The sequence below is a fragment of the Onychostruthus taczanowskii genome, unplaced genomic scaffold, assembly GCF_017590055.1.
Source record: "Onychostruthus taczanowskii isolate IOZ18803 unplaced genomic scaffold, ASM1759005v1 scaffold28, whole genome shotgun sequence".
NCBI classification, from domain to species: domain Eukaryota; kingdom Metazoa; phylum Chordata; class Aves; order Passeriformes; family Passeridae; genus Onychostruthus; species Onychostruthus taczanowskii.
Window position 1 is genome coordinate 2959571 of NW_024500128.1, and position 11719 is coordinate 2971289.

The window sequence follows — 11719 nt, forward strand, 5'->3', positions numbered from 1 at the left end:
ACACAACCGAGAGAGCAGGGCTGGAGAGGAATGAGTGGGCAAATGCAGAATGAAGTCTCACTTGAGCAATTCCTCCTCCAGAAGTGTGCATGACATCCAGGTGCTATTTCCTGCTCATGCTGCTGCTGCTGCTATGCATACAGGGGCTGCCTATTGCTCACACTCTTCAGAACTTGCATGAGCAGTACAGTGGTAAATGAACTCTAAATATGAGTATCAGCAACTGCTTTACATCTACTGGAGAGCTGAACGTGTTATGGAGAAGGAAGTAGTTCAAGCAGTAGTCTCAAGTTTTGCTGCTGTTGGTTCCTCAGTGACTCTTTCCTAGTTTCCATCTTTTCTAGCTCTACTTCCATTTCATACATTAAAACAGATAACAAAAAATTTCTATCCTTATTTATGCAAATTTGTAGCCAAACTTTAGTTATTGAAATAGCATGGGCTTAAGTATAACTGGTCTGAATTTCCTGATTAAATTAATCCAGACTTTACTCCCTTCTTGAGAACAACTAGATACATGGTGATAACTTATACCTCTACAAATCAAGTACTTATTGTCCACCTAAATTTTTTCAGCCTTCTTTCAAATTACTTTGTCTCCTGCTTTCCAGAAGAGAAAACTTCAATAAGTTCAGCCTGTAAAAGTTGTTCATGGGTTGGCACAGAGTGTGAGCTGAGACAAATGTTGTCCCAGGCTGTCACTTCAAAAGCCATCCGTCCAAAAAAAAAAAAATCAGAAGCTGATTTTACATTAAGTCATCCATTTTCAGGTCTTATAAATACATTGTAGTGGAGACTTCTATAGGTTGTTAAGGGGCAGGTTTGTATTTATGGCACCCAATGAATAAAAAGAGGGAAAATTAATTTCCTGTTTTGAAATGAGTCTCAATTTTATCACAGGGAAAACTACATTGCAAAGCTGACTGCAATTTAATGTACACAGCTTTCCTATTTAGCCATTAAGCAGATTATTCTCTGCTGGATGGATGTGTCTTTCCTTTTAATGTTAATGATAGTCCCACATATGCCATGACAGAATAAATGTCAAACTATGTGAACCATTTTAATCCCTAAAGGGAAATGGAGTAAATCCTTCAAGCAATGTAGGATTCTGCCAGCAAAGTGATGGGAGCCTGTGAAGGATAGAGAGAGCTTCTAGCAGGGCTGAAATGTAGGGATGCTGTTTTGCCAGCTTTGGCAGCAAACACAACTGAAGATGTTCCCATCCATCCTGTCGCCATCCCTGTCCCCTTGTGCTGTCATCCCTTGCTCCCTGAGTTGAAGCAACTGTAAAAATGAGCTGCTAACAGGCCTGAGATTTAAATCACCCCTTCAGAAGAAACCAGAAACCAGGTTGCCCTTGTTGGTCTTTAACCCAGCTCATTTTACAGTTCTGCAGACAGCTGTACCAGAGGCACTGGGAGCAGCAAACAGTGGCCAGAGTCCAGGAACAAGCAATTAGGGAAGGGCTGGGGAGAAAACTTCCTACACTGGCGTAGGAGGGAACTGGCAAGCTGAAGGATGTGGAGTTATGCCAGGGTGCCTGCCTTGGCACACAGAGCATGGCTGTGCCACCTCTGCACAGCAACACTGGCTCACAGAGCTGTGGCTCACCCAGCTGATGATTCCAGCAGGGTTTGGTCAGCACGTGGCTCCTCACCTGAGCCTTTGCCCAGGCTCTGAGGTGGACTGTCCAGTTCTTCTGGATCACAGCCAGGTTACTCAAGGTCCATCCCTGTTGTCTGCCCTCTGAGGCACCTCTAGAAGTCATGGACACAGGCCAGGGCAGCATGACAGGGGACTCCATGACCCAGAAAATCCTGAAGATGAATAGAAAAGGCAACACCAAAACATCCTTTAGAGTTCTCTATGCAGCCATAAAGCAATTGTTTAGATGGACAAAAAGAGCAGGAGCTGGATGAAAACCAGCTCTAAGATTCACTGATTAAGCTGAAGAGGAAACTGGGATTTCACTCTTTTAGTAAACCACAGAGCTACGTCAGTAAAATCAGCTTTAACTGTGTGTTTTCACACAGATTTTACAACTTAACAAATTTATCAATAAACAAACCCAGTGTCATCCTTAGTATCTTGAGCGCTAACTTGCCAGGAGGTCAGAGCCACTGCAGAGGAGCAAATTGGCCCTGCCCAGTCTATTCCCATAGACTGAAAATCCAGTGGGTGTCCCCAGTAACAGCCTACCTGCAGACTGGGGATATTTGAATTCCCTGCACTTTGTCACAAAACATGTATCTCTTTAAAAAATAAAAAAGATTCTTGCCTTTGGAGTTGAGATACTTAGAGGTCTTTTCCAACTTTAGTGATTCTATAAATCTATGATTCTGTGATTTCTGAGGTAACCCACATGGTGTTAATGCAAGATTATATCACATGGACTTGAAGGAAAGCAGTTAATCACAGCAGAGGAGGGGAATTAAATCAGACTTTTGTCATCAAACAGAGAACAGGTCATCAGATCAAGTTGTTTCCTCCCCACATAGGGTTTTCTTCCATGGATGAGTCAGTCCGGATTCACATGGAGTCTCTCATATGGTACCAACAGGATATGAAAGAGAAAATAGCCAGGAGGATCCACGCTGCATATCTGGCAGGTCAGCCTCTGCAAGACCTTTTGCCACCCCACCTTCTCTTGCCCTCCAAGACTGATGGGGACTTTGCAAAGTCCTGATGTGTTGTTGTGGTCAAGACAGCTCCACATGTAAGGCTGTTGCTCACTGGCTGCTGGCAGTGGCTCCTGCCCATGCATTTGACCCGCTCTTCTGGCTGGCTGTGGTTTGCTGAGCTACATCCCTGCTCCCACATTCCCTGCACTGCACACCATTTGGTGTAGTAGTACCAGCAACAGCAGACAGGAGCAGGGAGGAGGACAGAGCACCTTTCAAAGGATAGTTGAAAGAAATGCCCACCTTAGCTAGGAGGGGCCGTGCTGTTCATCAGAAAGGCTGTGAACTGTAACATGTTTTGGGGGCAACAGTGGAGGTGTCGGTAGAGATGTAACTCTGAGCAAGGTTGTCCATTCAGAAGCACATGCCCACCATCTCCATTGCCAAGATAACTAGTATGAACATTGGTTATTTCATCAGTCTTCTCCTTCTTCTTGGAAGCTCTACTCCTCTGCCATTACAGCTAATGAATCATTTTTGAGATATTGGGAATGCAGATTGAGACTATTTAAGTACCACTGCCAGAAAAGAGTGCATGCATTCTGAGAAATGACAGGTAGGTGACAGGCACTGACTGGAAGGTTCACTCTGCCAAGCAGTAGCTACAAGGCAGAGGAGAGCAGGGGTTCAGGGACGTGCAAGACCTCATGAGCTGCCCATCAGACGTGCTGGCTTCAGTGGCAGTAGTCAGAAGCATGCTATTCACTTCTGTGTAATTTGCTTGCGTGTCTAAATGTCTGATACACAACAACAAGTGTCAGGCCACTGCAGATGACTGAATGGCTAAACTTGGTCACTTTGCTTTGATTGTAGTAACTCTCAGCATCATCATCCCCTTAAGCAACCTGTAGGCTTGGGCAGGTCCCTTTTCCATGGGTAAGGCTTGCCATACAGCGTACAAACAGCTCTGCTGCAGGGCCAGTGGGAGGGAGGAGAATTTATTAGGAAGGAAAACTTCACTTTTATTGTTCTGAAAGGACAGTTGGTGGTGAAATGTGTGATAACATGTAGAAGTTCATGCAAATGGACATGGTGACAAGCTGTGCCAAAGGTGCAGAGGACTTTAGCCTCAGAACTGCAGCAATGCCTCCTTCACAGAGCAGCAAATAGTTCAGTGTAGTTCACTGTTCAGTGTGGTGGCTGGCTGGGTGTGGAGCACTGCAGCAGCAGGACAGCGCATAGTCGCAAGGATTTGGGGTCCTGCCAATGCTTTTTGCAAAGGTTGAAGAAGCTGAGTGACAGGGGAAGGGACCAGAGGTTGGCTGCAACTCCTAAGGCAGATCAGGTGCAGAGCACCTCACTGGGGAGTGGTGAGGAAGAAGAGGGGCAGTGGCTGCTGCTCATTGCTTGGGTTCCACACTGACAACTTTTCTTCTCTCCAGAAACACTGAAGTTCTGAGATGTTATTGCCACCACTTCTTACATGTTTCTGAAGACTGTTTAGTGTGGATCTAGCAGTGTTTGGTAAAAGGCTGGACTCGATGATTAATTAGAGGCCTTTTTGAACCTTAATGATTCTAACCCAGGATGGCAAGTCTATCCCCAGTTTCCCTCTTGAGCTCTTTTATATGCTGATGGATGAAAGCATGTTCCTGGGGCCTTTCCTGATCTGCTGCTGCAATGCAATCTATCTTTTAGCAGGGATGCTGCATGGGGCCAGTTACCTACTCGATTACTCGTCTCTGCCTGGGAGGGTTTAGGGAGGGCTGATGAATCCTGGTTAGTGATCATGTTACCAGTTCTGCAGGTAGTGCCCTCCCTTTTTTTGGATGACAGAACAAAAAAACTGTACATTGACAAAATCTAAAGGAATTTAGCAAGAGCCTTCCTCTGGTGATTCCCAGAAAGGTGCCTCCTGCTATCCTGCAGAACTGGAAAAACACACATTCATGCACTGGTCCTGATGCACAGTTGGAGAGGTCTCAGCAAACATTTCATTATCCCACTTTATATCTGCAGCTCATGGATTACTGCATCCATGAAACTGTCATGCCCTCAGGCTCAGATATTTTATGATAGCAAGAAAGGGTCCACGGTCTGTGCTTTGTAATTTAGGTTTTGCATAAATAATTTTATTGCAGCCTGCTACACTGACTCAAAAAAGAGAGCTGAATTCATCAAGGTCAAGGCATTTACTTTCCATAGCCAGAGGTACATGGAGGAAGAAATATGTGACCAGCACCTGGTTGACCACCCTAGGCACGGCAGCCAAGAGGGCCATTGACAGCTGGGTGACACATCAGCAGCCTTTGTCAGGAGATTATGTGAGCTGGGCACAAACTCACATGCTCAGCTCCCAGAGCTGCCACTCCCCATCGCTGCTACATGACTCACAGGCAGCTCAAAACCTTCCCTGATAAGGGATTTGCAGAAACAAAAAGCAATACAGTAAACAGGGAGTAATAGGATAATTTAAAAAAAAACCTTCAAGAAGAGCCAAAATAAAAATTTCCAAACATTTATTAACCAAACCAGACAGTGTGAAGGCATAAAATCTGGCACTGATGTTCTGTGTGAATCGCTGCATTTCTAGCACAATGTGTCCTCCCGAACCAAGACTGCAAGTCTCTGCTCTTCACTAGAGCTGAGCATATGATCCTTAAGGATGCAGAGGAAAATGGAGAGCTGTGCTTGGAGGATTTCCAGCTAAACAATAAGGAAAAGGGCAGCCATAGACCTGAGTATGCTGATCAGGAGAAAAGCTGGGGAGAAAGAAGTATATTTTGCCAACTGCACTCTCAGTTATTTAGCGTGCAAATGTAGCTGGGAAGAGGGTGAGCAGTGTGTAGGGCGAATGCAAGCTCATGTCCACTCAAGGTAACTCATTTTCTCATTAGTGAGAAGTATGATGCACATGTTGGCAGTGTCCTGCAGGCACTTGTTTCAGGTGTCCTCTGACAGAGCTGCTTGCTGCAAAGCAAAGACATGGAATGCATGGACAATGTCCGTGTTGACTGGACATGGAATGACTGCGACCCGCTTATCGGCCTCAAGTCATTTCAATGTGGCAGAGACTGGCTCCCTTACACTACTGTTCCAACCCCAGAAGCTGAAAAAGTCCAGGAAAAACTCAGCTCCACCTCCAGTCCTGGGCTGGGGTGTCAGGTAAAAAGAGTGCCTGCATGAAGTAGGCCGGGATTGCAAGGATCTGTGCAAGCAGAGGTAACATCTGGTCAGCAGCTGCAGCGTGGCTGAGGCCAGCGTGGCATGGTGCACACAGGTGAACGCTGAGAGCAGAGCAGTGTGACCAGCAGCCACACCACTGCAGCACTGGAGTGCACATACACACACAGGCATGGCTGGGGCAGAGCTTGCTCTGCTGGGATATTGCTTCTGACACCGTACAGTCCAGCCGTGATCCCAGAAGGAATGGCTACCATTGGAGCCAAGAGGTGTAGGCACCAGCTGCCACTGCCCCATGCAGCTTTGACAATGCTGGCACCCATCTTCCAGTTGCTTCTCCCCCTTGCTTCAGGTTCTCAACCTGTCTGTCTGTCTGCAAAGGAAAAGCCTGTCTCCAAAGCAGGACTTCCTGTCCCATGGGCTGATTCTTTTCTTCCCCAGCCTGATCCCTTCTTCAGCAACAGCCGAAATTGCCAGAGAGAACAAGCAGGGTCTCACAGGGCAGCAGCAAACATGCTTTTATCGTTCCTGCAAAGCTACCATCAGCTAGAGCTGTTTCAAAATGCAGGCTCTGCTGACCTCTAGGGGACTGCTACAAACCCAAAACCATAAAGGCTTCAAAGCTCATGGCATGTTACAGCCCTTCTTGACAGGCTCCTCAGGAGCCCTGCAGTGGGGATAACACAGCTGATACAACCCACTCCTGGTCTCCTTAGCACTACTAGGAGCTGTAAGTAAAACCCTGGCTCCAACACTGCCTCTTCCATCTCACCCTTATGGAAGCAATACCTCGAGAAATGTGTACAAGAAAGGTTAGGTTGCTGGGGAGTTATTACCTGCTGTCAGACTGCCTCATGTAATTGCTGCTTTTCAGCATGGAGAAGCACGCTGGGCGTTTGGGGCTTTCAGTATCAGTTTGTCTAAAAAAAGGTGTAAAAGCCTTGCCTTGGTATCACAAGTACAGCACTACTTGGTGAAAACCATGGATGCATATACCTAGACATTGGAAATAAAGTTAAATGTGTGGTTTTTTATGGCATTTCATCACTCAGCAAACAAGTGGCAGAAGCAAAAACCTTGTCACAGAGTAGAAGAAACGTGAAGAAAACGTAAAATCTGATGTGCTTCTTAAAACAGCACATGGTGCTGCCAAGGGCAGTAACAGCATTTCCCAGCTGGCTGATTGAGGACAGCTGTGGTGGGGAACACAGCATTAGGCAGGAGCCAACAGATGCAGCACACACTGCATAGCTCTAATGGACCTGTTCTTGATACAAAGCCAAAGCCTATCACAGCCCTAGAGTATCCCAATTTCTTGATCTGGGGAAGGTGTGACATGCCATAACTTTGGAGAGCTGGAGTGTGGACAGACTTGAGCTGGGAAAAAAAACTGTGCACATGGCAGTGCCCGCAGCTGCAGCTGCCACCTTGTAGGGCAGCTCCCCACCACAGCAGGGCAGATGGCTGTCCATGGTCCATGTTAACAGACAGCTGATGTCTAAACCATTTAAATTCACTTGACCTTCTGACACAGGCAGAAGCCCATCCAGCAGAGCTGAGGGGTCAGCAGGCTCCAAGCAGTTGCAGAGGTGCTCGGGAACAGCACTGCTTCTGCAAGGGCAGCTGTATCTATAGCCAGAGCCTAACTGTCCCAGTGGTTTCCACCATATGCAAAGGTCACTCAAGAGGCTGTAGGGCCTGTGATGTCGGGATCATGCTCCAACACAAGGGAGGCAGTCCTGGCAGGCACTCCACCAGCCACAGGAATGAATTTATAGGCAGCCAGCACTTGGGGTTCTGGGCACATCAGAGGACATGTAATTTGTGTGCTCCTACTCAGTGCTCATCCCCTGGGAAGTGTCAAAAATACAAGGCAAGTGCTAAGTTAAAGCAATTCCTCTTCCACGGGCTGGAAGATGTCAACCCACAGAAGCTCATGACAAAAGGTAACAAGTGACTTGACTCTTTCAACTAAATCAGGGTGAGAAGATGTCAAAGTGGCAATTAAGAGTGAAGCGTTTAAAGAAAAGAGAAAAATTATTTGAACAGAATCACCATTTTCATTTCAGCATCATTACATGTCTCTTAATTAGAACAGATGTCTCCCTATTCTGTGCAAAACAGAAAAGGACCTGTGAGGTCTGAAATACTGGCTCAAACACAAATACTACCACAAATTCCTGGCTTCTGACAGCAAATCCACTGCCTCAGACTGTTCCAAACCAAACCACCTGATGATTCTGTGTCAATCAGGGCTGGCTTCGCAGTGCCCAAAGCTCAGATGACATCATTTTCTCCTCCTTACACCTATAAACACTGTGTTATCCTACCATGCACCAGCAATGTCCATGAAAGTCAAGCCTGTTTCACTTGCATTGTAGCTGTGTTTTAGCCCCCTCAGATTCACAACTGAGTTGATTTTGCTCACAGAGAGAAGACACCATCAGTCATCAGTTTGGTAAGCTCTTTAATGGGAAGCTCATGGTGTAATGACACTGCTGGATTTGACACCTTGGTGGTGGACGAGGAAGGAGGATCAGAAGGCAGGCAGTGCTCCACGGAAGGTTTACACCTTTGAAAGTGCTGAACAAAAGGGCAACTTCTTTTGCATACTCCTTTCACAGCTTAATAGTCCCAAAGACAGAGAGGTCTTCCAGCCAGAAAAATGGTGGAAACCACACACAAGACAGCCTTGGCATGGCATGGCACAAAATGATTTCTGCTTGGTGTGTTGAGGGCTGACTGCTCCCTGCATTAGTAAAGGAAAATTTGACAAAAGAATTGCATTGACTGAAATCCAGAGCTGACACTTCTACCACCTCTAAAGATGAAAGCTTCCTTTACATGCAGTGTTACCACAGATCTTTGCCTACATGAGCAACAGCATGTTGGTACAGAAAGGGAATTTCAAAATTCAATGTATTTTACATGAGACCAGTAAGCTTCATTATAGTCAGCAATAACTAGTTCAAAGAAGTTTGGGGCTTTTTTCTTGCAGACAAATGAAGACTCTTTTTGTTAATCTGGTTTGGTTTTTTCCTTTAATGTCCAAGCTCGTAGTGACAGTGCAGTGCTACGCAGCTCTGTAAAAACTGGGGTTTGCAATAATGCAGATGTGCCTTTAGGGGCTTTTTTCTTTAAGAAAAAAAATCAGCAATGAGAAAAAAGTCAAACACAGATTATGTAAAAGACAATTTGGCTCACTGAACTAGTAAATGTGGTTAAGTGAAGAGGTTTCCTCTGCCCACCTGCCACAGACATCAGACACCACAGCACAACTAAGTCTCAGAAGTCCAATAAAACCCCAAAGTGACAGGGTCTGCCCTCTAAGGACCAAATTTAAGGAGTCTATTTAAATATCTGCATTGGAAGTGATGTCTCCTGAGCCTTCAGCTCCATGGTTACCCTGCAAGGACGACCTCAAGTCCAGCCTGTTACAGGGTCTAGGAGTTGCTGCCCTGAGTCACTCCTGCCTGGCTCTCACACAAAGCTTTCCCAGCTGCAGCTGTCTGCAGAGACAGGCTGTTGGGTAGGAGGGGAGATCCTGCCAGAATTAAACACATAAAACAAAGCATTTGCCTCTGCTCAGCAATTTACAGAAAGGGGCATCCAGCTAATGCCCCTGAAGGGATCTTTCCCAATTTCTCATGTCCTCTGGCCAGACTGAAAACAGCCAGGAAAGAGACCTCCCAGTGACCAAGGCAACCAGACAAGTCTCATTTTCTGGATGTCCAGCCTGGAGAGTCGCAATGGTTATGATTTTCAGAGACTGGATTATCTGGCTAGACATAACTGTCTGTGAAAAGATACTGGGTTTGGCACATGAATGACTGCTGTCTTCTGCACAACCCCTGTCTGGCATGGACCACTCAAGGGTCCTCAAGGGATAACACATCTCCCATACCACCTTATTCTCCTGCACAGAAAGGACAGTGTGACTCACATTGTGCTGAACTGCAGCTCCATTGATGCACCTGGCTTCAAGCTGTGGGGTGTAAGAGGCGCTTCTCTCCTCCTTCCTATGCTTCCCTTCTTCTGGGAGTGAGAACATCTCAGAAGAACAGAATGGTAAGGATGGACAGAAGCGATGTATGGACACAGGGTAAAGATGCAACCTCACCTCCTGCCACTGCTAAAGCTAATACTGAGTAAAACAGCCATAGACATCAGCCCTGGATCCCAGACAAAGATCAGAAAAGATGCTGAAAGAGGCTGGGAATATGTCCTGAACGGCAGCTTTCCAAAACAATGTCCACAATGTTATTGCAATCATTTTTACTGTCACAGTCTCATGTCCCACCATGCAGAGGGCAAGGACCTACTCAGCAATGTTGCAGCAGAAACTCCTCCTCTCTGCCCCCAGCCACCATACCACACAGCACATCTTCCGTGGGACAGTCACAAGATGCAGCAGCTGACACTCATGAGATTTTCAACGGCACAGCACTATGCATGGAGGGAAACTTCCTGGAAAAGAGCTGGGAGCAGGGCAGGAGGTGGAGCTGAAGTCTGGTAAGGGTTCAGGTCATCATGCTCAGGGGTGAGTAATTCCCCCCGTTTCTGTGAGATAACACTCCGAACAATTTTCTTCTCTCACAAGCAAGTCCTTTTAAAAAGATGTTACTATGCACCTTAAAAAAGGAGCCTCCCGCACCCTGACTGCTGCTCCTACCAACTCACACAATATCATAATGCTGGAGAAAAGGAATAGGCTTTTCAGTTTGCCTTCTCCATCCCTTCCTCCCTCAACCATCTCAAGGCATTAATCAGACAGGAGGACACTAACAGGAAAACACAGCTGAACTCAAGGCCTCAGTAGTGTCTCCAGAGGAGCTTTTTCATAAACTGCATGGGTTCAATATGCAGATACTTGGCAGGATGGCTTTGGCTGTCTGAGAAATATCAGCATCTCTCTCTCTGAAGGGGCTTTGCTCACTCTTGCCCCTGCACTTGTCACAGTTCTGAAATCTGCCTTTCCATCTGGCATCCCATGTATTTCTCATCACCCAAGCAGCACTCTGCTTACTGCATTCATGCAACTCATATTCAGAAGCACCAGTTCTGCAAGACGCTCTGCTCTGCTGTATTTATATTTAGTTAGAGCACGAAATGCCCACGAGAAAGGCCGAGGGAAAAGGGAAACCCTTCTATGTCCTTTCATTACTGGTTTGCTCTGAGGATAGGCAAGGATAATACGTATCTCTGTTCACACACAGACCTAAAGTGCTATATACACTGCTGGACAAATAATACTAACAGTCCTTTTAGAAAAGGCTTAAGGTGGGACTTTTAAAGGAGTTACCCTGCTCCTGCTGAATTTTTCGGAGGCCTGTATGCATAACTGGAGGCCTGCACTGAATTTTCAGAGTCTGAGACCCACCTAAAGCTCAGGGCAAGGCAATGGCAGAGCTACAAACCCACATCTCACTGAGTACCCAGGTTTGCAAGCATTTATGCATGTGTTGGCAAATCTGTCTCAGTCTGGCAGCCTAGTCACAGGGTCATGCTACCCCTGATTAATTATGAATGGCTACTTACTGCAATATGTGGTAGGAGGGAGGGAAAAATAAAATACAAATGAAATACAAAAACATGTCATAGTACAACCAAACCAGCTCCACACCTCTTGCATCATTTGGCAAGTACGGAAAAGTAACACAGTAATACAGAAATGTATTTGGTCAAAGTAAGGAATCAATATTTTTTGATAAGATACATTCTATATTAATGCTCATTCACATTTATTACATGTAAATTAAATTTTTTATGTATAAAATTCCAGTTTATTCTCAGTGCTGCTTGGTCATGCTTCAGTTCAGGAGCAGGGTTCAACATGTCCGGCCCCTAACGAAGAGAGAGGGAATGAGAGCGCTCAGCTGTCTGCAGGACCAAGCCTCACACATCCCATGGTC